Below are 23,674 nucleotides of genomic sequence, written 5' to 3' on the forward strand. Positions count from 1 at the left end.
TTATATAGTTAGGGTTATATACTGGTGTGATCAGAGGGTTCTATAGTATAGTTATATAGTTAGGGTTATATACTGGTGTGATCAGAGGGTTCTATAGTTAGTTATATAGTTAGGGTTATATACTGGTGTGATCAGAGGGTTCTATAGTATTGTTAGTTATATAGTTAGGGTTATATACTGGTGTGATCAGAGGGTTCTATAGTTAGTTATATAGTTAGGGTTATATACTGGTGTGAACAGAGGGTTCTATAGTATAGTTAGTTATATAGTTAGGGTTATATACTGGTGTGATCAGAGGATTCTATAGTTAGTTAGTTAGTTATATAGTTAGGGTTATATACTGGTGTGATCAGAGGGTTCTATAGTATAGTTATATAGTTAGGGTTATATACTGGTGTGATCAGAGGGTTCTATTGTTAGTTATATAGTTAGGGTTATATACTGGTGTGATCAGAGGGTTCTATAGTATAGTTAGTTATATAGTTAGGGTTATATACTGGTGTGATCAGAGGGTTCTATAGTATAGTTATATAGTTAGGGTTATATACTGGTGTGATCAGAGGGTTCTATAGTATAGTTAGTTATATAGTTAGGGTTATATACTGGTGTGATCAGAGGGTTCTATAGTATAGTTAGTTATATAGTTAGGGTTATATACTGGTGTGATCAGAGGGTTCTATAGTTAGTTATATAGTTAGGGTTATATACTGGTGTGATCAGAGGGTTCTATAGTATAGTTATATAGTTAGGGTTATATACTGGTGTGATCAGAGGGTTCTATAGTATAGTTAGTTATATAGTTAGGGTTATATACTGGTGTGATCAGAGGGTTCTATAGTTAGTTATATAGTTAGGGTTATATACTGGTGTGAACAGAGGGTTCTATAGTATAGTTAGTTATATAGTTAGGGTTATATACTGGTGTGATCAGAGGGTTCTATAGTATTGTTAGTTATATAGTTAGGGTTATATACTGGTGTGATCAGAGGGTTCTATAGTTAGTTATATAGTTAGGGTTATATACTGGTGTGATCAGAGGGTTCTATAGTTAGTTATATAGTTAGGGTTATATACTGATGTGATCAGAGGGTTCTATAGTTAGTTATATAGTTAGGGTTATATACTGGTGTGATCAGAGGGTTCTATAGTATAGTTAGTTATATAGTTAGGGTTATATACTGGTGTGATCAGAGGGTTCTGTAGTATAGTTAGTTATATAGTTAGGGTTATATACTGGTGTGATCAGAGGGTTCTATAGTTAGTTATATAGTTAGGGTTATATACTGGTGTGATCAGAGGGTTCTATAGTATAGTTAGTTATATAGTTAGGGTTATATACTGGTGTGATCAGAGGGTTCTATAGTATAGTTATATAGTTATGGTTATATACTGGTGTGATCAGAGGGTTCTATAGTTAGTTACATAGTTAGGGTTATATACTGGTGTGATCAGAGGGTTCTATAGTTAGTTATATAGTTAGGGTTATATACTGGTGTGATCAGAGGGTTCTATAGTATAGTTAGTTATATAGTTAGGGTTATATACTGGTGTGATCAGAGGGTTCTATAGTTAGTTATATAGTTAGGGTTATATACTGGTGTGATCAGAGGGTTCTATAGTATAGTTAGTTATATAGTTAGGGTTATATACTGGTGTGATCAGAGGGTTCTATAGTATAGTTATATAGTTAGGGTTATATACTGGTGTGATCAGAGGGTTCTATAGTTAGTTATATAGTTAGGGTTATATACTGGTGTGATCAGAGGGTTCTATAGTATAGTTAGTTATATAGTTAGGGTTATATACTGGTGTGATCAGAGGGTTCTATAGTATAGTTAGTTATATAGTTAGGGTTATATACTGGTGTGATCAGAGGGTTCTATAGTATAGTTATATAGTTAGGGTTATATACTGGTGTGATCAGAGGGTTCTATGGTTAGTTATATAGTTAGGGTTATATACTGGTGTGATCAGAGGGTTCTATAGAATAGTTATATAGTTAGGGTTATATACTGGTGTGATCAGAGGGTTCTATAGTTAGTTATATAGTTAGGGTTATATACTGGTGTGAACAGAGGGTTCTATAGTATAGTTAGTTATATAGTTAGGGTTATATACTGGTGTGATCAGAGGGTTCTATAGTTAGTTAGTTAGTTAGTTATATAGTTAGGGTTATATACTGGTGTGATCAGAGGGTTCTATAGTATAGTTATATAGTTAGGGTTATATACTGGTGTGATCAGAGGGTTCTATAGTTAGTTATATAGTTAGGGTTATATACTGGTGTGATCAGAGGGTTCTATAGTTAGTTATATAGTTAGGGTTATATACTGGTGTGATCAGAGGGTTCTATAGTATAGTTATATAGTTAGGGTTATATACTGGTGTGATCAGAGGGTTCTATAGTATAGTTATATAGTTAGGGTTATATACTGGTGTGATCAGAGGGTTCTATAGTATAGTTATATAGTTAGGGTTATATACTGGTGTGATCAGAGGGTTCTGTAGTATAGTATAGTTATATAGTTAGGGTTATATACTGGTGTGATCAGAGGGTTCTATAGTTAGTTATATAGTTAGGGTTATATACTGGTGTGATCAGAGGGTTCTATAGTATAGTTAGTTATATAGTTAGGGTTATATACTGGTGTTATCAGAGTGTTCTGTAGTATAGTTATATAGTTAGGGTTATATACTGGTGTGATCAGAGGGTTCTATAGTATAGTTATATAGTTAGGATTATATACTGGTGTGATCAGAGGGTTCTATAGTTAGTTATATAGTTAGGGTTATATACTGGTGTGATCAGAGGGTTCTATAGTATAGTTATATAGTTAGGGTTTTATACTGGTGTGATCAGAGGGTTCTATAGTATAGTTAGTTATATAGTTAGGGTTATATACTGGTGTGATCAGAGGGTTCTATAGTATAGTTATATAGTTAGGGTTATATACTGGTGTGATCAGAGGGTTCTATAGTTAGTTATATAGTTAGGGTTATATACTGGTGTGATCAGAGGGTTCTATAGTATAGTTAGTTATATAGTTAGGGTTATATACTGGTGTGATCAGAGGGTTCTATAGTATAGTTAGTTATATAGTTAGGGTTATATACTGGTGTGATCAGAGGGTTCTATAGTATAGTTATATAGTTAGGGTTATATACTGGTGTGATCAGAGGGTTCTATGGTTAGTTATATAGTTAGGGTTATATACTGGTGTGATCAGAGGGTTCTATAGAATAGTTATATAGTTAGGGTTATATACTGGTGTGATCAGAGGGTTCTATAGTTAGTTATATAGTTAGGGTTATATACTGGTGTGAACAGAGGGTTCTATAGTATAGTTAGTTATATAGTTAGGGTTATATACTGGTGTGATCAGAGGGTTCTATAGTTAGTTAGTTAGTTAGTTATATATTTAGGGTTATATACTGGTGTGATCAGAGGGTTCTATAGTATAGTTATATAGTTAGGGTTATATACTGGTGTGATCAGAGGGTTCTATAGTTAGTTATATAGTTATGGTTATATACTGGTGTGAACAGAGGGTTCTATAGTATAGTTAGTTATATAGTTAGGGTTATATACTGGTGTGATCAGAGGGTTCTATAGTTAGTTAGTTAGTTAGTTATATAGTTAGGGTTATATACTGGTGTGATCAGAGGGTTCTATAGTATAGTTATATAGTTAGGGTTATATACTGGTGTGATCAGAGGGTTCTATAGTATAGTTATATAGTTAGGGTTATATACTGGTGTGATCAGAGGGTTCTATAGTTAGTTATATAGTTAGGGTTATATACTGGTGTGATCAGAGGGTTCTATAGTTAGTTATATAGTTAGGGTTATATACTGGTGTGATCAGAGGGTTCTATAGTATAGTTATATAGTTAGGGTTATATACTGGTGTGATCAGAGGGTTCTATAGTATAGTTATATAGTTAGGGTTATATACTGGTGTGATCAGAGGGTTCTATAGTATAGTTATATAGTTAGGGTTATATACTGGTGTGATCAGAGGGTTCTGTAGTATAGTATAGTTATATAGTTAGGGTTATATACTGGTGTGATCAGAGGGTTCTATAGTTAGTTATATAGTTAGGGTTATATACTGGTGTGATCAGAGGGTTCTATAGTATAGTTAGTTATATAGTTAGGGTTATATACTGGTGTTATCAGAGTGTTCTGTAGTATAGTTATATAGTTAGGGTTATATACTGGTGTGATCAGAGGGTTCTATAGTATAGTTATATAGTTAGGATTATATACTGGTGTGATCAGAGGGTTCTATAGTTAGTTATATAGTTAGGGTTATATACTGGTGTGATCAGAGGGTTCTATAGTATAGTTATATAGTTAGGGTTTTATACTGGTGTGATCAGAGGGTTCTATAGTATAGTTAGTTATATAGTTAGGGTTATATACTGGTGTGATCAGAGGGTTCTATAGTATAGTTATATAGTTAGGGTTATATACTGGTGTGATCAGAGGGTTCTATAGTTAGTTATATAGTTAGGGTTATATACTGGTGTGATCAGAGGGTTCTATAGTATAGTTAGTTATATAGTTAGGGTTATATACTGGTGTGATCAGAGGGTTCTATAGTATAGTTAGTTATATAGTTAGGGTTATATACTGGTGTGATCAGAGGGTTCTATAGTATAGTTATATAGTTAGGGTTATATACTGGTGTGATCAGAGGGTTCTATGGTTAGTTATATAGTTAGGGTTATATACTGGTGTGATCAGAGGGTTCTATAGAATAGTTATATAGTTAGGGTTATATACTGGTGTGATCAGAGGGTTCTATAGTTAGTTATATAGTTAGGGTTATATACTGGTGTGAACAGAGGGTTCTATAGTATAGTTAGTTATATAGTTAGGGTTATATACTGGTGTGATCAGAGGGTTCTATAGTTAGTTAGTTAGTTAGTTATATAGTTAGGGTTATATACTGGTGTGATCAGAGGGTTCTATAGTATAGTTATATAGTTAGGGTTATATACTGGTGTGATCAGAGGGTTCTATAGTTAGTTATATAGTTATGGTTATATACTGGTGTGAACAGAGGGTTCTATAGTATAGTTAGTTATATAGTTAGGGTTATATACTGGTGTGATCAGAGGGTTCTATAGTTAGTTAGTTAGTTAGTTATATAGTTAGGGTTATATACTGGTGTGATCAGAGGGTTCTATAGTATAGTTATATAGTTAGGGTTATATACTGGTGTGATCAGAGGGTTCTATAGTTAGTTATATAGTTAGGGTTATATACTGGTGTGATCAGAGGGTTCTATAGTATTGTTAGTTATATAGTTAGGGTTATATACTGGTGTGATCAGAGGGTTCTATAGTTAGTTATATAGTTAGGGTTATATACTGGTGTGAACAGAGGGTTCTATAGTATAGTTAGTTATATAGTTAGGGTTATATACTGGTGTGATCAGAGGATTCTATAGTTAGTTAGTTAGTTATATAGTTAGGGTTATATACTGGTGTGATCAGAGGGTTCTATAGTATAGTTATATAGTTAGGGTTATATACTGGTGTGATCAGAGGGTTCTATTGTTAGTTATATAGTTAGGGTTATATACTGGTGTGATCAGAGGGTTCTATAGTATAGTTAGTTATATAGTTAGGGTTATATACTGGTGTGATCAGAGGGTTCTATAGTATAGTTATATAGTTAGGGTTATATACTGGTGTGATCAGAGGGTTCTATAGTATAGTTAGTTATATAGTTAGGGTTATATACTGGTGTGATCAGAGGGTTCTATAGTATAGTTAGTTATATAGTTAGGGTTATATACTGGTGTGATCAGAGGGTTCTATAGTTAGTTATATAGTTAGGGTTATATACTGGTGTGATCAGAGGGTTCTATAGTATAGTTATATAGTTAGGGTTATATACTGGTGTGATCAGAGGGTTCTATAGTATAGTTAGTTATATAGTTAGGGTTTTATACTGGTGTGATCAGAGGGTTCTATAGTTAGTTATATAGTTAGGGTTATATACTGGTGTGAACAGAGGGTTCTATAGTATAGTTAGTTATATAGTTAGGGTTATATACTGGTGTGATCAGAGGGTTCTATAGTATTGTTAGTTATATAGTTAGGGTTATATACTGGTGTGATCAGAGGGTTCTATAGTTAGTTATATAGTTAGGGTTATATACTGGTGTGATCAGAGGGTTCTATAGTTAGTTATATAGTTAGGGTTATATACTGATGTGATCAGAGGGTTCTATAGTTAGTTATATAGTTAGGGTTATATACTGGTGTGATCAGAGGGTTCTATAGTATAGTTAGTTATATAGTTAGGGTTATATACTGGTGTGATCAGAGGGTTCTGTAGTATAGTTAGTTATATAGTTAGGGTTATATACTGGTGTGATCAGAGGGTTCTATAGTTAGTTATATAGTTAGGGTTATATACTGGTGTGATCAGAGGGTTCTATAGTATAGTTAGTTATATAGTTAGGGTTATATACTGGTGTGATCAGAGGGTTCTATAGTATAGTTATATAGTTATGGTTATATACGGTGGTCGGGCTGAGTCAGAGGGTTCGGGTGATCGAGGGCTATAGTTAGTTATATAGTTAGGGTTATATACTGGTGTGATCAGAGGGTTCTATAGTATAGTTAGTTATATAGTTAGGGTTATATACTGGTGTGATCAGAGGGTTCTATAGTTAGTTATATAGTTAGGGTTATATACTGGTGTGATCAGAGGGTTCTATAGTATAGTTAGTTATATAGTTAGGGTTATATACTGGTGTGATCAGAGGGTTCTATAGTATAGTTAGTTATATAGTTAGGGTTATATACTGGTGTGATCAGAGGGTTCTATAGTATAGTTATATAGTTAGGGTTATATACTGGTGTGATCAGAGGGTTCTATAGTTAGTTATATAGTTATGGTTATATACTGGTGTGATCAGAGGGTTCTATAGTATAGTTAGTTATATAGTTAGGGTTATATACTGGTGTGATCAGAGGGTTCTATAGTATAGTTAGTTATATAGTTAGGGTTATATACTGGTGTGATCAGAGGGTTCTATAGTATAGTTAGTTATATAGTTAGGGTTATATACTGGTGTGATCAGAGGGTTCTATAGTATAGTTATATAGTTAGGGTTATATACTGGTGTGATCAGAGGGTTCTATATTATAGTTAGTTATTTAGTTAGGGTTATATACTGGTGTGATCAGACGGTTCTATAGTATTGTTAGTTATATAGTTAGGGTTATATACTGGTGTGATCAGAGGGTTCTATAGTTAGTTATATAGTTAGGGTTATATACTGGTGTGAACAGAGGGTTCTATAGTATAGTTAGTTATATAGTTAGGGTTATATACTGGTGTGATCAGAGGATTCTATAGTTAGTTAGTTAGTTAGTTATATAGTTAGGGTTATATACTGGTGTGATCACAGGGTTCTATAGTATAGTTATATAGTTAGGGTTATATACTGGTGTGATCAGAGGGTTCTATTGTTAGTTATATAGTTAGGGTTATATACTGGTGTGATCAGAGGGTTCTATAGTATAGTTAGTTATATAGTTAGGGTTATATACTGGTGTGATCAGAGGGTTCTATAGTATAGTTATATAGTTAGGGTTATATACTGGTGTGATCAGAGGGTTCTATAGTATAGTTAGTTATATAGTTAGGGTTATATACTGGTGTGATCAGAGGGTTCTATAGTATAGTTAGTTATATAGTTAGGGTTATATACTGGTGTGATCAGAGGGTTCTATAGTATAGTTATATAGTTAGGGTTATATACTGGTGTGATCAGAGGGTTCTATATTATAGTTAGTTATTTAGTTAGGGTTATATACTGGTGTGATCAGACGGTTCTATAGTATTGTTAGTTATATAGTTAGGGTTATATACTGGTGTGATCAGAGGGTTCTATAGTTAGTTATATAGTTAGGGTTATATACTGGTGTGAACAGAGGGTTCTATAGTATAGTTAGTTATATAGTTAGGGTTATATACTGGTGTGATCAGAGGATTCTATAGTTAGTTAGTTAGTTATATAGTTAGGGTTATATACTGGTGTGATCACAGGGTTCTATAGTATAGTTATATAGTTAGGGTTATATACTGGTGTGATCAGAGGGTTCTATTGTTAGTTATATAGTTAGGGTTATATACTGGTGTGATCAGAGGGTTCTATAGTATAGTTAGTTATATAGTTAGGGTTATATACTGGTGTGATCAGAGGGTTCTATAGTATAGTTATATAGTTAGGGTTATATACTGGTGTGATCAGAGGGTTCTATAGTATAGTTAGTTATATAGTTAGGGTTATATACTGGTGTGATCAGAGGGTTCTATAGTTAGTTATATAGTTAGGGTTATATACTGGTGTGATCAGAGGGTTCTATAGTATAGTTATATAGTTAGGGTTATATACTGGTGTGATCAGAGGGTTCTATAGTATAGTTAGTTATATAGTTAGGGTTATATACTGGTGTGATCAGAGGGTTCTATAGTTAGTTATATAGTTAGGGTTATATACTGGTGTGATCAGAGGGTTCTATAGTATAGTTAGTTATATAGTTAGGGTTATATACTGGTGTGATCAGAGGGTTCTATAGTATAGTTATATAGTTAGGGTTATATACTGGTGTGATCAGAGGGTTCTATAGTTAGTTATATAGTTAGGATTATATACTGGTGTGATCAGGGGGTTCTATAGTTAGTTATATAGTTAGGGTTATATACTGGTGTGATCAGAGGGTTCTATAGTATAGTTATATAGTCAGGGTTATATACTGGTGTGATCAGAGGGTTCTATAGTATAGTTAGTTATATAGTTAGGGTTATATACTGGTGTTATCAGAGTGTTCTGTAGTATAGTTATATAGTTAGGGTTATATACTGGTGTGATCAGAGGGTTCTATAGTATAGTTATATAGTTAGGGTTATATACTGGTGTGATCAGAGGGTTCTATAGTATAGTTATATAGTTAGGGTTATATACTGGTGTGATCAGAGGGTTCTATAGTATAGTTATATAGTTAGGGTTATATACTGGTGTGATCTGAGGGTTCTATAGTATAGTTATATAGTTAGGGTTATATACTGGTGTGATCAGAGGGTTCTATAGTATAGTTATATAGTTAGGGTTATATACTGGTGTGATCAGAGGGTTCTATAGTATAGTTATATAGTTAGGGTTATATACTGGTGTGATCAGAGGGTTCTATAGTATAGTTAGTTATATAGTTAGGGTTATATACTGGTGTGATCAGAGGGTTCTATAGTATAGTTAGTTATATAGTTAGGGTTATATACTGGTGTGTTCAGAGGGTTCTATAGTTAGTTATATAGTTAGGGTTATATACTGGTGTGATCAGAGGGTTCTATAGTATAGTTATATAGTTACGGTTATATACTGGTGTGATCAGAGGGTTCTATAGTATAGTTATATAGTTAGGGTTATATACTGGTGTGATCAGAGGGTTCTGTAGTATAGTATAGTTATATAGTTAGGGTTATATACTGGTGTGATCAGAGGGTTCTATAGTTAGTTATATAGTTCGGGTTATATACTGGTGTGATCAGAGGGTTCTATAGTATAGTTAGTTTATAGTTAGGGTTATATACTGGTGTGATCAGAGGGTTCTATAGTATAGTTATATAGTTAGGGTTATATACTGGTGTGATCAGAGGGTTCTATAGTATAGTTAGTTATATAGTTAGGGTTATATACTGGTGTTATCAGAGTGTTCTGTAGTATAGTTATATAGTTAGGGTTATATACTGGTGTGATCAGAGGGTTCTATAGTATAGTTATATAGTTAGGATTATATACTGGTGTGATCAGAGGGTTCTATAGTTAGTTATATAGTTAGGGTTATATACTGGTGTGATCAGAGGGTTCTATAGTATAGTTATATAGTTAGGGTTTTATACTGGTGTGATCAGAGGGTTCTATAGTATAGTTAGTTATATAGTTAGGGTTATATACTGGTGTGATCAGAGGGTTCTATAGTATAGTTATATAGTTAGGGTTATATACTGGTGTGATCAGAGGGTTCTATAGTTAGTTATATAGTTAGGGTTATATACTGGTGTGATCAGAGGGTTCTATAGTTAGTTATATAGTTAGGGTTATATACTGGTGTGATCAGAGGGTTCTATAGTATAGTTAGTTATATAGTTAGGGTTATATACTGGTGTGATCAGAGGGTTCTATAGTATAGTTAGTTATATAGTTAGGGTTATATACTGGTGTGATCAGAGGGTTCTATAGTATAGTTATATAGTTAGGGTTATATACTGGTGTGATCAGAGGGTTCTATGGTTAGTTATATAGTTAGGGTTATATACTGGTGTGATCAGAGGGTTCTATAGAATAGTTATATAGTTAGGGTTATATACTGGTGTGATCAGAGGGTTCTATAGTTAGTTATATAGTTAGGGTTATATACTGGTGTGAACAGAGGGTTCTATAGTATAGTTAGTTATATAGTTAGGGTTATATACTGGTGTGATCAGAGGGTTCTATAGTTAGTTAGTTAGTTAGTTATATAGTTAGGGTTATATACTGGTGTGATCAGAGGGTTCTATAGTATAGTTATATAGTTAGGGTTATATACTGGTGTGATCAGAGGGTTCTATAGTTAGTTATATAGTTATGGTTATATACTGGTGTGAACAGAGGGTTCTATAGTATAGTTAGTTATATAGTTAGGGTTATATACTGGTGTGATCAGAGGGTTCTATAGTTAGTTAGTTAGTTAGTTATATAGTTAGGGTTATATACTGGTGTGATCAGAGGGTTCTATAGTATAGTTATATAGTTAGGGTTATATACTGGTGTGATCAGAGGGTTCTATAGTTAGTTATATAGTTAGGGTTATATACTGGTGTGATCAGAGGGTTCTATAGTATTGTTAGTTATATAGTTAGGGTTATATACTGGTGTGATCAGAGGGTTCTATAGTTAGTTATATAGTTAGGGTTATATACTGGTGTGAACAGAGGGTTCTATAGTATAGTTAGTTATATAGTTAGGGTTATATACTGGTGTGATCAGAGGATTCTATAGTTAGTTAGTTAGTTATATAGTTAGGGTTATATACTGGTGTGATCAGAGGGTTCTATAGTATAGTTATATAGTTAGGGTTATATACTGGTGTGATCAGAGGGTTCTATTGTTAGTTATATAGTTAGGGTTATATACTGGTGTGATCAGAGGGTTCTATAGTATAGTTAGTTATATAGTTAGGGTTATATACTGGTGTGATCAGAGGGTTCTATAGTATAGTTATATAGTTAGGGTTATATACTGGTGTGATCAGAGGGTTCTATAGTATAGTTAGTTATATAGTTAGGGTTATATACTGGTGTGATCAGAGGGTTCTATAGTATAGTTATATAGTTAGGGTTATATACTGGTGTGATCAGAGGGTTCTATAGTTAGTTATATAGTTAGGGTTATATACTGGTGTGATCAGAGGGTTCTATAGTATAGTTAGTTATATAGTTAGGGTTATATACTGGTGTGATCAGAGGGTTCTATAGTATAGTTAGTTATATAGTTAGGGTTATATACTGGTGTGATCAGAGGGTTCTATAGTATAGTTAGTTATATAGTTAGGGTTATATACTGGTGTGATCAGAGGGTTCTATAGTATAGTTATATAGTTAGGGTTATATACTGGTGTGATCAGAGGGTTCTATATTATAGTTAGTTATTTAGTTAGGGTTATATACTGGTGTGATCAGACGGTTCTATAGTATTGTTAGTTATATAGTTAGGGTTATATACTGGTGTGATCAGAGGGTTCTATAGTTAGTTATATAGTTAGGGTTATATACTGGTGTGAACAGAGGGTTCTATAGTATAGTTAGTTATATAGTTAGGGTTATATACTGGTGTGATCAGAGGATTCTATAGTTAGTTAGTTAGTTATATAGTTAGGGTTATATACTGGTGTGATCACAGTGTTCTATAGTATAGTTATATAGTTAGGGTTATATACTGGTGTGATCAGAGGGTTCTATTGTTAGTTATATAGTTAGGGTTATATACTGGTGTGATCAGAGGGTTCTATAGTATAGTTAGTTATATAGTTAGGGTTATATACTGGTGTGATCAGAGGGTTCTATAGTATAGTTATATAGTTAGGGTTATATACTGGTGTGATCAGAGGGTTCTATGGTTAGTTATATAGTTAGGGTTATATACTGGTGTGATCAGAGGGTTCTATAGAATAGTTATATAGTTAGGGTTATATACTGGTGTGATCAGAGGGTTCTATAGTTAGTTATATAGTTAGGGTTATATACTGGTGTGAACAGAGGGTTCTATAGTATAGTTAGTTATATAGTTAGGGTTATATACTGGTGTGATCAGAGGGTTCTATAGTTAGTTAGTTAGTTAGTTATATAGTTAGGGTTATATACTGGTGTGATCAGAGGGTTCTATAGTATAGTTATATAGTTAGGGTTATATACTGGTGTGATCAGAGGGTTCTATAGTTAGTTATATAGTTATGGTTATATACTGGTGTGAACAGAGGGTTCTATAGTATAGTTAGTTATATAGTTAGGGTTATATACTGGTGTGATCAGAGGGTTCTATAGTATAGTTAGTTATATAGTTAGGGTTATATACTGGTGTGATCAGAGGGTTCTATAGTATAGTTAGTTATATAGTTAGGGTTATATACTGGTGTGATCAGAGGGTTCTATAGTTAGTTAGTTAGTTAGTTATATAGTTAGGGTTATATACTGGTGTGATCAGAGGGTTCTATAGTATAGTTATATAGTTAGGGTTATATACTGGTGTGATCAGAGGGTTCTATAGTATAGTTAGTTATATAGTTAGGGTTATATACTGGTGTGATCAGAGGGTTCTATAGTATAGTTATATAGTTAGGGTTATATACTGGTGTGATCAGAGGGTTCTATAGTTAGTTATATAGTTATGGTTATATACTGGTGTGATCAGAGGGTTCTATAGTATAGTTAGTTATATAGTTAGGGTTATATACTGGTGTGATCAGAGGGTTCTATAGTATAGTTAGTTATATAGTTAGGGTTATATACTGGTGTGATCAGAGGGTTCTATAGTATAGTTAGTTATATAGTTAGGGTTATATACTGGTGTGATCAGAGGGTTCTATAGTATAGTTATATAGTTAGGGTTATATACTGGTGTGATCAGAGGGTTCTATATTATAGTTAGTTATTTAGTTAGGGTTATATACTGGTGTGATCAGACGGTTCTATAGTATTGTTAGTTATATAGTTAGGGTTATATACTGGTGTGATCAGAGGGTTCTATAGTTAGTTATATAGTTAGGGTTATATACTGGTGTGAACAGAGGGTTCTATAGTATAGTTAGTTATATAGTTAGGGTTATATACTGGTGTGATCAGAGGATTCTATAGTTAGTTAGTTAGTTATATAGTTAGGGTTATATACTGGTGTGATCACAGGGTTCTATAGTATAGTTATATAGTTAGGGTTATATACTGGTGTGATCAGAGGGTTCTATTGTTAGTTATATAGTTAGGGTTATATACTGGTGTGATCAGAGGGTTCTATAGTATAGTTAGTTATATAGTTAGGGTTATATACTGGTGTGATCAGAGGGTTCTATAGTATAGTTATATAGTTAGGGTTATATACTGGTGTGATCAGAGGGTTCTATAGTATAGTTAGTTATATAGTTAGGGTTATATACTGGTGTGATCAGAGGGTTCTATAGTTAGTTATATAGTTAGGGTTATATACTGGTGTGATCAGAGGGTTCTATAGTATAGTTATATAGTTAGGGTTATATACTGGTGTGATCAGAGGGTTCTATAGTATAGTTAGTTATATAGTTAGGGTTATATACTGGTGTGATCAGAGGGTTCTATAGTTAGTTATATAGTTAGGGTTATATACTGGTGTGATCAGAGGGTTCTATAGTATAGTTAGTTATATAGTTAGGGTTATATACTGGTGTGATCAGAGGGTTCTATAGTATAGTTATATAGTTAGGGTTATATACTGGTGTGATCAGAGGGTTCTATAGTTAGTTATATAGTTAGGATTATATACTGGTGTGATCAGGGGGTTCTATAGTTAGTTATATAGTTAGGGTTATATACTGGTGTGATCAGAGGGTTCTATAGTATAGTTATATAGTCAGGGTTATATACTGGTGTGATCAGAGGGTTCTATAGTATAGTTAGTTATATAGTTAGGGTTATATACTGGTGTTATCAGAGTGTTCTGTAGTATAGTTATATAGTTAGGGTTATATACTGGTGTGATCAGAGGGTTCTATAGTATAGTTATATAGTTAGGGTTATATACTGGTGTGATCAGAGGGTTCTATAGTATAGTTATATAGTTAGGGTTATATACTGGTGTGATCAGAGGGTTCTATAGTATAGTTATATAGTTAGGGTTATATACTGGTGTGATCTGAGGGTTCTATAGTATAGTTATATAGTTAGGGTTATATACTGGTGTGATCAGAGGGTTCTATAGTAGTAGTTATATAGTTAGGGTTATATACTGGTGTGATCAGAGGGTTCTATAGTATAGTTATATAGTTAGGGTTATATACTGGTGTGATCAGAGGGTTCTATAGTATAGTTAGTTATATAGTTAGGGTTATATACTGGTGTGATTAGAGGGTTCTATAGTATAGTTAGTTATATAGTTAGGGTTATATACTGGTGTGTTCAGAGGGTTCTATAGTTAGTTATATAGTTAGGGTTATATACTGGTGTGATCAGAGGGTTCTATAGTATAGTTATATAGTTACGGTTATATACTGGTGTGATCAGAGGGTTCTATAGTATAGTTATATAGTTAGGGTTATATACTGGTGTGATCAGAGGGTTCTGTAGTATAGTATAGTTATATAGTTAGGGTTATATACTGGTGTGATCAGAGGGTTCTATAGTTAGTTATATAGTTCGGGTTATATACTGGTGTGATCAGAGGGTTCTATAGTATAGTTAGTTTTATAGTTAGGGTTATATACTGGTGTGATCAGAGGGTTCTATAGTATAGTTATATAGTTAGGGTTATATACTGGTGTGATCAGAGGGTTCTATAGTATAGTTAGTTATATAGTTAGGGTTATATACTGGTGTGATCAGAGGGTTCTATAGTTAGTTATATAGTTAGGGTTATATACTGGTGTGATCAGAGGGTTCTATAGTATAGTTATATAGTTAGGGTTATATACTGGTGTGATCAGAGGGTTCTATAGTATAGTTATATAGTTAGGGTTATATACTGGTGTGATCAGAGGGTTCTATAGTATAGTTATATAGTTAGGGTTATATACTGGTGTGATCAGAGGGTTCTGTAGTATAGTATAGTTATATAGTTAGGGTTATATACTGGTGTGATCAGAGGGTTCTATAGTTAGTTATATAGTTAGGGTTATATACTGGTGTGATCAGAGGGTTCTATAGTATAGTTAGTTATATAGTTAGGGTTATATACTGGTGTTATCAGAGTGTTCTGTAGTATAGTTATATAGTTAGGGTTATATACTGGTGTGATCAGAGGGTTCTATAGTATAGTTATATAGTTAGGATTATATACTGGTGTGATCAGAGGGTTCTATAGTTAGTTATATAGTTAGGGTTATATACTGGTGTGATCAGAGGGTTCTATAGTATAGTTATATAGATAGGGTTTTATACTGGTGTGATCAGAGGGTTCTATAGTATAGTTAGTTATATAGTTAGGGTTATATACTGGTGTGATCAGAGGGTTCTATAGTATAGTTATATAGTTAGGGTTATATACTGGTGTGATCAGAGGGTTCTATAGTTAGTTATATAGTTAGGGTTATATACTGGTGTGATCAGAGGGTTCTATAGTTAGTTATATAGTTAGGGTTATATACTGGTGTGATCAGAGGGTTCTATAGTATAGTTAGTTATATAGTTAGGGTTATATACTGGTGTGATCAGAGGGTTCTATAGTATAGTTAGTTATATAGTTAGGGTTATATACTGGTGTGATCAGAGGGTTCTATAGTATAGTTATATAGTTAGGGTTATATACTGGTGTGATCAGAGGGTTCTATGGTTAGTTATATAGTTAGGGTTATATACTGGTGTGATCAGAGGGTTCTATAGAATAGTTATATAGTTAGGGTTATATACTGGTGTGATCAGAGGGTTCTATAGTTAGTTATATAGTTAGGGTTATATACTGGTGTGAACAGAGGGTTCTATAGTATAGTTAGTTATATAGTTAGGGTTATATACTGGTGTGATCAGAGGGTTCTATAGTTAGTTAGTTAGTTAGTTATATAGTTAGGGTTATATACTGGTGTGATCAGAGGGTTCTATAGTATAGTTATATAGTTAGGGTTATATACTGGTGTGATCAGAGGGTTCTATAGTTAGTTATATAGTTATGGTTATATACTGGTGTGAACAGAGGGTTCTATAGTATAGTTAGTTATATAGTTAGGGTTATATACTGGTGTGATCAGAGGGTTCTATAGTTAGTTAGTTAGTTAGTTATATAGTTAGGGTTATATACTGGTGTGATCAGAGGGTTCTATAGTATAGTTATATAGTTAGGGTTATATACTGGTGTGATCAGAGGGTTCTATAGTTAGTTATATAGTTAGGGTTATATACTGGTGTGATCAGAGGGTTCTATAGTATTGTTAGTTATATAGTTAGGGTTATATACTGGTGTGATCAGAGGGTTCTATATTTAGTTATATAGTTAGGGTTATATACTGGTGTGAACAGAGGGTTCTATAGTATAGTTAGTTATATAGTTAGGGTTATATACTGGTGTGATCAGAGGATTCTATAGTTAGTTAGTTAGTTAGTTATATAGTTAGGGTTATATACTGGTGTGATCAGAGGGTTCTATAGTATAGTTATATAGTTAGGGTTATATACTGGTGTGATCAGAGGGTTCTATTGTTAGTTATATAGTTAGGGTTATATACTGGTGTGATCAGAGGGTTCTATAGTATAGTTAGTTATATAGTTAGGGTTATATACTGGTGTGATCAGAGGGTTCTATAGTATAGTTATATAGTTAGGGTTATATACTGGTGTGATCAGAGGGTTCTATAGTATAGTTAGTTATATAGTTAGGGTTATATACTGGTGTGATCAGAGGGTTCTATAGTATAGTTAGTTATATAGTTAGGGTTATATACTGGTGTGATCAGAGGGTTCTATAGTTAGTTATATAGTTAGGGTTATATACTGGTGTGATCAGAGGGTTCTATAGTATAGTTATATAGTTAGGGTTATATACTGGTGTGATCAGAGGGTTCTATAGTATAGTTAGTTATATAGTTAGGGTTTTATACTGGTGTGATCAGAGGGTTCTATAGTTAGTTATATAGTTAGGGTTATATACTGGTGTGAACAGAGGGTTCTATAGTATAGTTAGTTATATAGTTAGGGTTATATACTGGTGTGATCAGAGGGTTCTATAGTATTGTTAGTTATATAGTTAGGGTTATATACTGGTGTGATCAGAGGGTTCTATAGTTAGTTATATAGTTAGGGTTATATACTGGTGTGATCAGAGGGTTCTATAGTTAGTTATATAGTTAGGGTTATATACTGATGTGATCAGAGGGTTCTATAGTTAGTTATATAGTTAGGGTTATATACTGGTGTGATCAGAGGGTTCTATAGTATAGTTAGTTATATAGTTAGGGTTATATACTGGTGTGATCAGAGGGTTCTCTAGTATAGTTAGTTATATAGTTAGGGTTATATACTGGTGTGATCAGAGGGTTCTATAGTTAGTTATATAGTTAGGGTTATATACTGGTGTGATCAGAGGGTTCTATAGTATAGTTAGTTATATAGTTAGGGTTATATACTGGTGTGATCAGAGGGTTCTATAGTATAGTTATATAGTTAGGGTTATATACTGGTGTGATCAGAGGGTTCTATAGTTAGTTATATAGTTATGGTTATATACTGGTGTGATCAGAGGGTTCTATAGTATAGTTAGTTATATAGTTAGGGTTATATACTGGTGTGATCAGAGGGTTCTATAGTATAGTTAGTTATATAGTTAGGGTTATATACTGGTGTGATCAGAGGGTTCTATAGTATAGTTAGTTATATAGTTAGGGTTATATACTGGTGTGATCAGAGGGTTCTATAGTATAGTTATATAGTTAGGGTTATATACTGGTGTGATCAGAGGGTTCTATATTATAGTTAGTTATTTAGTTAGGGTTATATACTGGTGTGATCAGACGGTTCTATAGTATTGTTAGTTATATAGTTAGGGTTATATACTGGTGTGATCAGAGGGTTCTATAGTTAGTTATATAGTTAGGGTTATATACTGGTGTGAACAGAGGGTTCTATAGTATAGTTAGTTATATAGTTAGGGTTATATACTGGTGTGATCAGAGGATTCTATAGTTAGTTAGTTAGTTATATAGTTAGGGTTATATACTGGTGTGATCACAGGGTTCTATAGTATAGTTATATAGTTAGGGTTATATACTGGTGTGATCAGAGGGTTCTATTGTTAGTTATATAGTTAGGGTTATATACTGGTGTGATCAGAGGGTTCTATAGTATAGTTAGTTATATAGTTAGGGTTATATACTGGTGTGATCAGAGGGTTCTATAGTATAGTTATATAGTTAGGGTTATATACTGGTGTGATCAGAGGGTTCTATAGTATAGTTATATAGTTAGGGTTTTATACTGGTGTGATCAGAGGGTTCTATAGTATAGTTAGTTATATAGTTAGGGTTATATACTGGTGTGATCAGAGGGTTCTATAGTATAGTTATATAGTTAGGGTTTTATACTGGTGTGATCAGAGGGTTCTATAGTATAGTTAGTTATATAGTTAGGGTTATATACTGGTGTGATCAGAGGGTTCTATAGTATAGTTATATAGTTAGGGTTATATACTGGTGTGATCAGAGGGTTCTATAGTTAGTTATATAGTTAGGGTTATATACTGGTGTGATCAGAGGGTTCTATAGTTAGTTATATAGTTAGGGTTATATACTGGTGTGATCAGAGGGTTCTATAGTATAGTTAGTTATATAGTTAGGGTTATATACTGGTGTGATCAGAGGGTTCTATAGTATAGTTAGTTATATAGTTAGGGTTATATACTGGTGTGATCAGAGGGTTCTATAGTATAGTTATATAGTTAGGGTTATATACTGGTGTGATCAGAGGGTTCTATGGTTAGTTATATAGTTAGGGTTATATACTGGTGTGATCAGAGGGTTCTATAGAATAGTTATATAGTTAGGGTTATATACTGGTGTGATCAGAGGGTTCTATAGTTAGTTATATAGTTAGGGTTATATACTGGTGTGAACAGAGGGTTCTATAGTATAGTTAGTTATATAGTTAGGGTTATATACTGGTGTGATCAGAGGGTTCTATAGTTAGTTAGTTAGTTAGTTATATAGTTAGGGTTATATACTGGTGTGATCAGAGGGTTCTATAGTATAGTTATATAGTTAGGGTTATATACTGGTGTGATCAGAGGGTTCTATAGTTAGTTATATAGTTATGGTTATATACTGGTGTGAACAGAGGGTTCTATAGTATAGTTAGTTATATAGTTAGGGTTATATACTGGTGTGATCAGAGGGTTCTATAGTTAGTTAGTTAGTTAGTTATATAGTTAGGGTTATATACTGGTGTGATCAGAGGGTTCTATAGTATAGTTATATAGTTAGGGTTATATACTGGTGTGATCAGAGGGTTCTATAGTTAGTTATATAGTTAGGGTTATATACTGGTGTGATCAGAGGGTTCTATAGTATTGTTAGTTATATAGTTAGGGTTATATACTGGTGTGATCAGAGGGTTCTATATTTAGTTATATAGTTAGGGTTATATACTGGTGTGAACAGAGGGTTCTATAGTATAGTTAGTTATATAGTTAGGGTTATATACTGGTGTGATCAGAGGATTCTATAGTTAGTTAGTTAGTTAGTTATATAGTTAGGGTTATATACTGGTGTGATCAGAGGGTTCTATAGTATAGTTATATAGTTAGGGTTATATACTGGTGTGATCAGAGGGTTCTACTGTTAGTTATATAGTTAGGGTTATATACTGGTGTGATCAGAGGGTTCTATAGTATAGTTAGTTATATAGTTAGGGTTATATACTGGTGTGATCAGAGGGTTCTATAGTATAGTTATATAGTTAGGGTTATATACTGGTGTGATCAGAGGGTTCTATAGTATAGTTAGTTATATAGTTAGGGTTATATACTGGTGTGATCAGAGGGTTCTATAGTATAGTTAGTTATATAGTTAGGGTTATATACTGGTGTGATCAGAGGGTTCTATAGTATAGTTAGTTATATAGTTAGGGTTTATACTGGTGTGATCAGAGGGTTCTATAGTTAGTTATATAGTTAGGGTTATATACTGGTGTGAACAGAGGGTTCTATAGTATAGTTAGTTATATAGTTAGGGTTATATACTGGTGTGATCAGAGGGTTCTATAGTATTGTTAGTTATATAGTTAGGGTTATATACTGGTGTGATCAGAGGGTTCTATAGTTAGTTATATAGTTAGGGTTATATACTGGTGTGATCAGAGGGTTCTATAGTTAGTTATATAGTTAGGGTTATATACTGATGTGATCAGAGGGTTCTATAGTTAGTTATATAGTTAGGGTTATATACTGGTGTGATCAGAGGGTTCTATAGTATAGTTAGTTATATAGTTAGGGTTATATACTGGTGTGATCAGAGGGTTCTCTAGTATAGTTAGTTATATAGTTAGGGTTATATACTGGTGTGATCAGAGGGTTCTATAGTTAGTTATATAGTTAGGGTTATATACTGGTGTGATCAGAGGGTTCTATAGTATAGTTAGTTATATAGTTAGGGTTATATACTGGTGTGATCAGAGGGTTCTATAGTATAGTTATATAGTTAGGGTTATATACTGGTGTGATCAGAGGGTTCTATAGTTAGTTATATAGTTATGGTTATATACTGGTGTGATCAGAGGGTTCTATAGTATAGTTAGTTATATAGTTAGGGTTATATACTGGTGTGATCAGAGGGTTCTATAGTATAGTTAGTTATATAGTTAGGGTTATATACTGGTGTGATCAGAGGGTTCTATAGTATAGTTAGTTATATAGTTAGGGTTATATACTGGTGTGATCAGAGGGTTCTATAGTATAGTTATATAGTTAGGGTTATATACTGGTGTGATCAGAGGGTTCTATATTATAGTTAGTTATTTAGTTAGGGTTATATACTGGTGTGATCAGACGGTTCTATAGTATTGTTAGTTATATAGTTAGGGTTATATACTGGTGTGATCAGAGGGTTCTATAGTTAGTTATATAGTTAGGGTTATATACTGGTGTGAACAGAGGGTTCTATAGTATAGTTAGTTATATAGTTAGGGTTATATACTGGTGTGATCAGAGGATTCTATAGTTAGTTAGTTAGTTATATAGTTAGGGTTATATACTGGTGTGATCACAGGGTTCTATAGTATAGTTATATAGTTAGGGTTATATACTGGTGTGATCAGAGGGTTCTATTGTTAGTTATATAGTTAGGGTTATATACTGGTGTGATCAGAGGGTTCTATAGTATAGTTAGTTATATAGTTAGGGTTATATACTGGTGTGATCAGAGGGTTCTATAGTATAGTTATATAGTTAGGGTTATATACTGGTGTGATCAGAGGGTTCTATAGTATAGTTAGTTATATAGTTAGGGTTATATACTGGTGTGATCAGAGGGTTCTATAGTTAGTTATATAGTTAGGGTTATATACTGGTGTGATCAGAGGGTTCTATAGTATAGTTAGTTATATAGTTAGGGTTATATACTGGTGTGATCAGAGGGTTCTATAGTATAGTTATATAGTTAGGGTTATATACTGGTGTGATCAGAGGGTTCTATAGTTAGTTATATAGTTAGGATTATATACTGGTGTGATCAGGGGGTTCTATAGTTAGTTATATAGTTAGGGTTATATACTGGTGTGATCAGAGGGTTCTATAGTATAGTTATATAGTTAGGGTTATATACTGGTGTGATCAGAGGGTTCTATAGTATAGTTAGTTATATAGTTAGGGTTATATACTGGTGTTATCAGAGTGTTCTGTAGTATAGTTATATAGTTAGGGTTATATACTGGTGTGATCAGAGGGTTCTATAGTATAGTTATATAGTTAGGATTATATACTGGTGTGATCAGAGGGTTCTATAGTTAGTTATATAGTTAGGGTTATATACTGGTGTGATCAGAGGGTTCTATAGTATAGTTATATAGTTAGGGATATATACTGGTGTGATCAGAGGGTTCTATAGTATAGTTAGTTATATAGTTAGGGTTATATACTGGTGTGATCAGAGGGTTCTATAGTATAGTTATATAGTTAGGGTTATATACTGGTGTGATCAGATGGTTCTATAGTTAGTTATATAGTTAGGGTTATATACTGGTGTGATCAGAGGGTTCTATAGTATAGTTAGTTTTATAGTTAGGGTTATATACTGGTGTGATCAGAGGGTTCTATAGTATAGTTATATAGTTAGGGTTACATACTGGTGTGATCAGAGGGTTCTATAGTATAGTTAGTTATATAGTTAGGGTTATATACTGGTGTGATCAGAGGGTTCTATAGTTAGTTATATAGTTAGGGTTATATACTGGTGTGATCAGAGGGTTCTATAGTATAGTTATATAGTTAGGGTTATATACTGGTGTGATCAGAGGGTTCTATAGTATAGTTATATAGTTAGGGTTATATACTGGTGTGATCAGAGGGTTCTATAGTATAGTTATATAGTTAGGGTTATATACTGGTGTGATCAGAGGGTTCTGTAGTATAGTATAGTTATATAGTTAGGGTTATATACTGGTGTGATCAGAGGGTTCTATAGTTAGTTATTTAGTTAGGGTTATATACTGGTGTGATCAGAGGGTTCTATAGTATAGTTAGTTATATAGTTAGGGTTATATACTGGTGTTATCAGAGTGTTCTGTAGTATAGTTATATAGTTAGGGTTATATACTGGTGTGATCAGAGGGTTCTATAGTATAGTTATATAGTTAGGATTATATACTGGTGTGATCAGAGGGTTCTATAGTTAGTTATATAGTTAGGGTTATATACTGGTGTGATCAGAGGGTTCTATAGTATAGTTATATAGTTAGGGTTTTATACTGGTGTGATCAGAGGGTTCTATAGTATAGTTAGTTATATAGTTAGGGTTATATACTGGTGTGATCAGAGGGTTCTATAGTATAGTTATATAGTTAGGGTTATATACTGGTGTGATCAGAGGGTTCTATAGTTAGTTATATAGTTAGGGTTATATACTGGTGTGATCAGAGGGTTCTATAGTATAGTTAGTTATATAGTTAGGGTTATATACTGGTGTGATCAGAGGGTTCTATAGTACAGTTAGTTATATAGTTAGGGTTATATACTGGTGTGATCAGAGGGTTCTATAGTATAGTTAGTTATATAGTTAGGGTTATATACTGGTGTGATCAGAGGGTTCTATAGTTAGTTATATAGTTAGGGTTATATACTGGTGTGATCAGAGGGTTCTATAGTTAGTTATATAGTTAGGGTTATATACTGGTGTGATCAGAGGGTTCTATAGTATAGTTATATAGTTAGGGTTATATACTGGTGTGATCAGAG

General features: G+C 33.1%; 1 protein-coding gene across 1 annotated transcript in view; it reads left to right on the forward strand.

Annotated features, from left to right (window-relative positions):
- The window catches only part of LOC106596553 (sodium/mannose cotransporter SLC5A10), a 326,022-nt gene that overhangs the window by 84,433 nt on the left and 217,915 nt on the right, over positions 1–23,674 (forward strand).

The sequence above is a fragment of the Salmo salar genome, chromosome 02 (assembly GCF_965601325.2).
Source record: "Salmo salar chromosome 02, fSalSal1, whole genome shotgun sequence".
NCBI classification, from domain to species: Eukaryota; Metazoa; Chordata; class Actinopteri; order Salmoniformes; family Salmonidae; genus Salmo; species Salmo salar.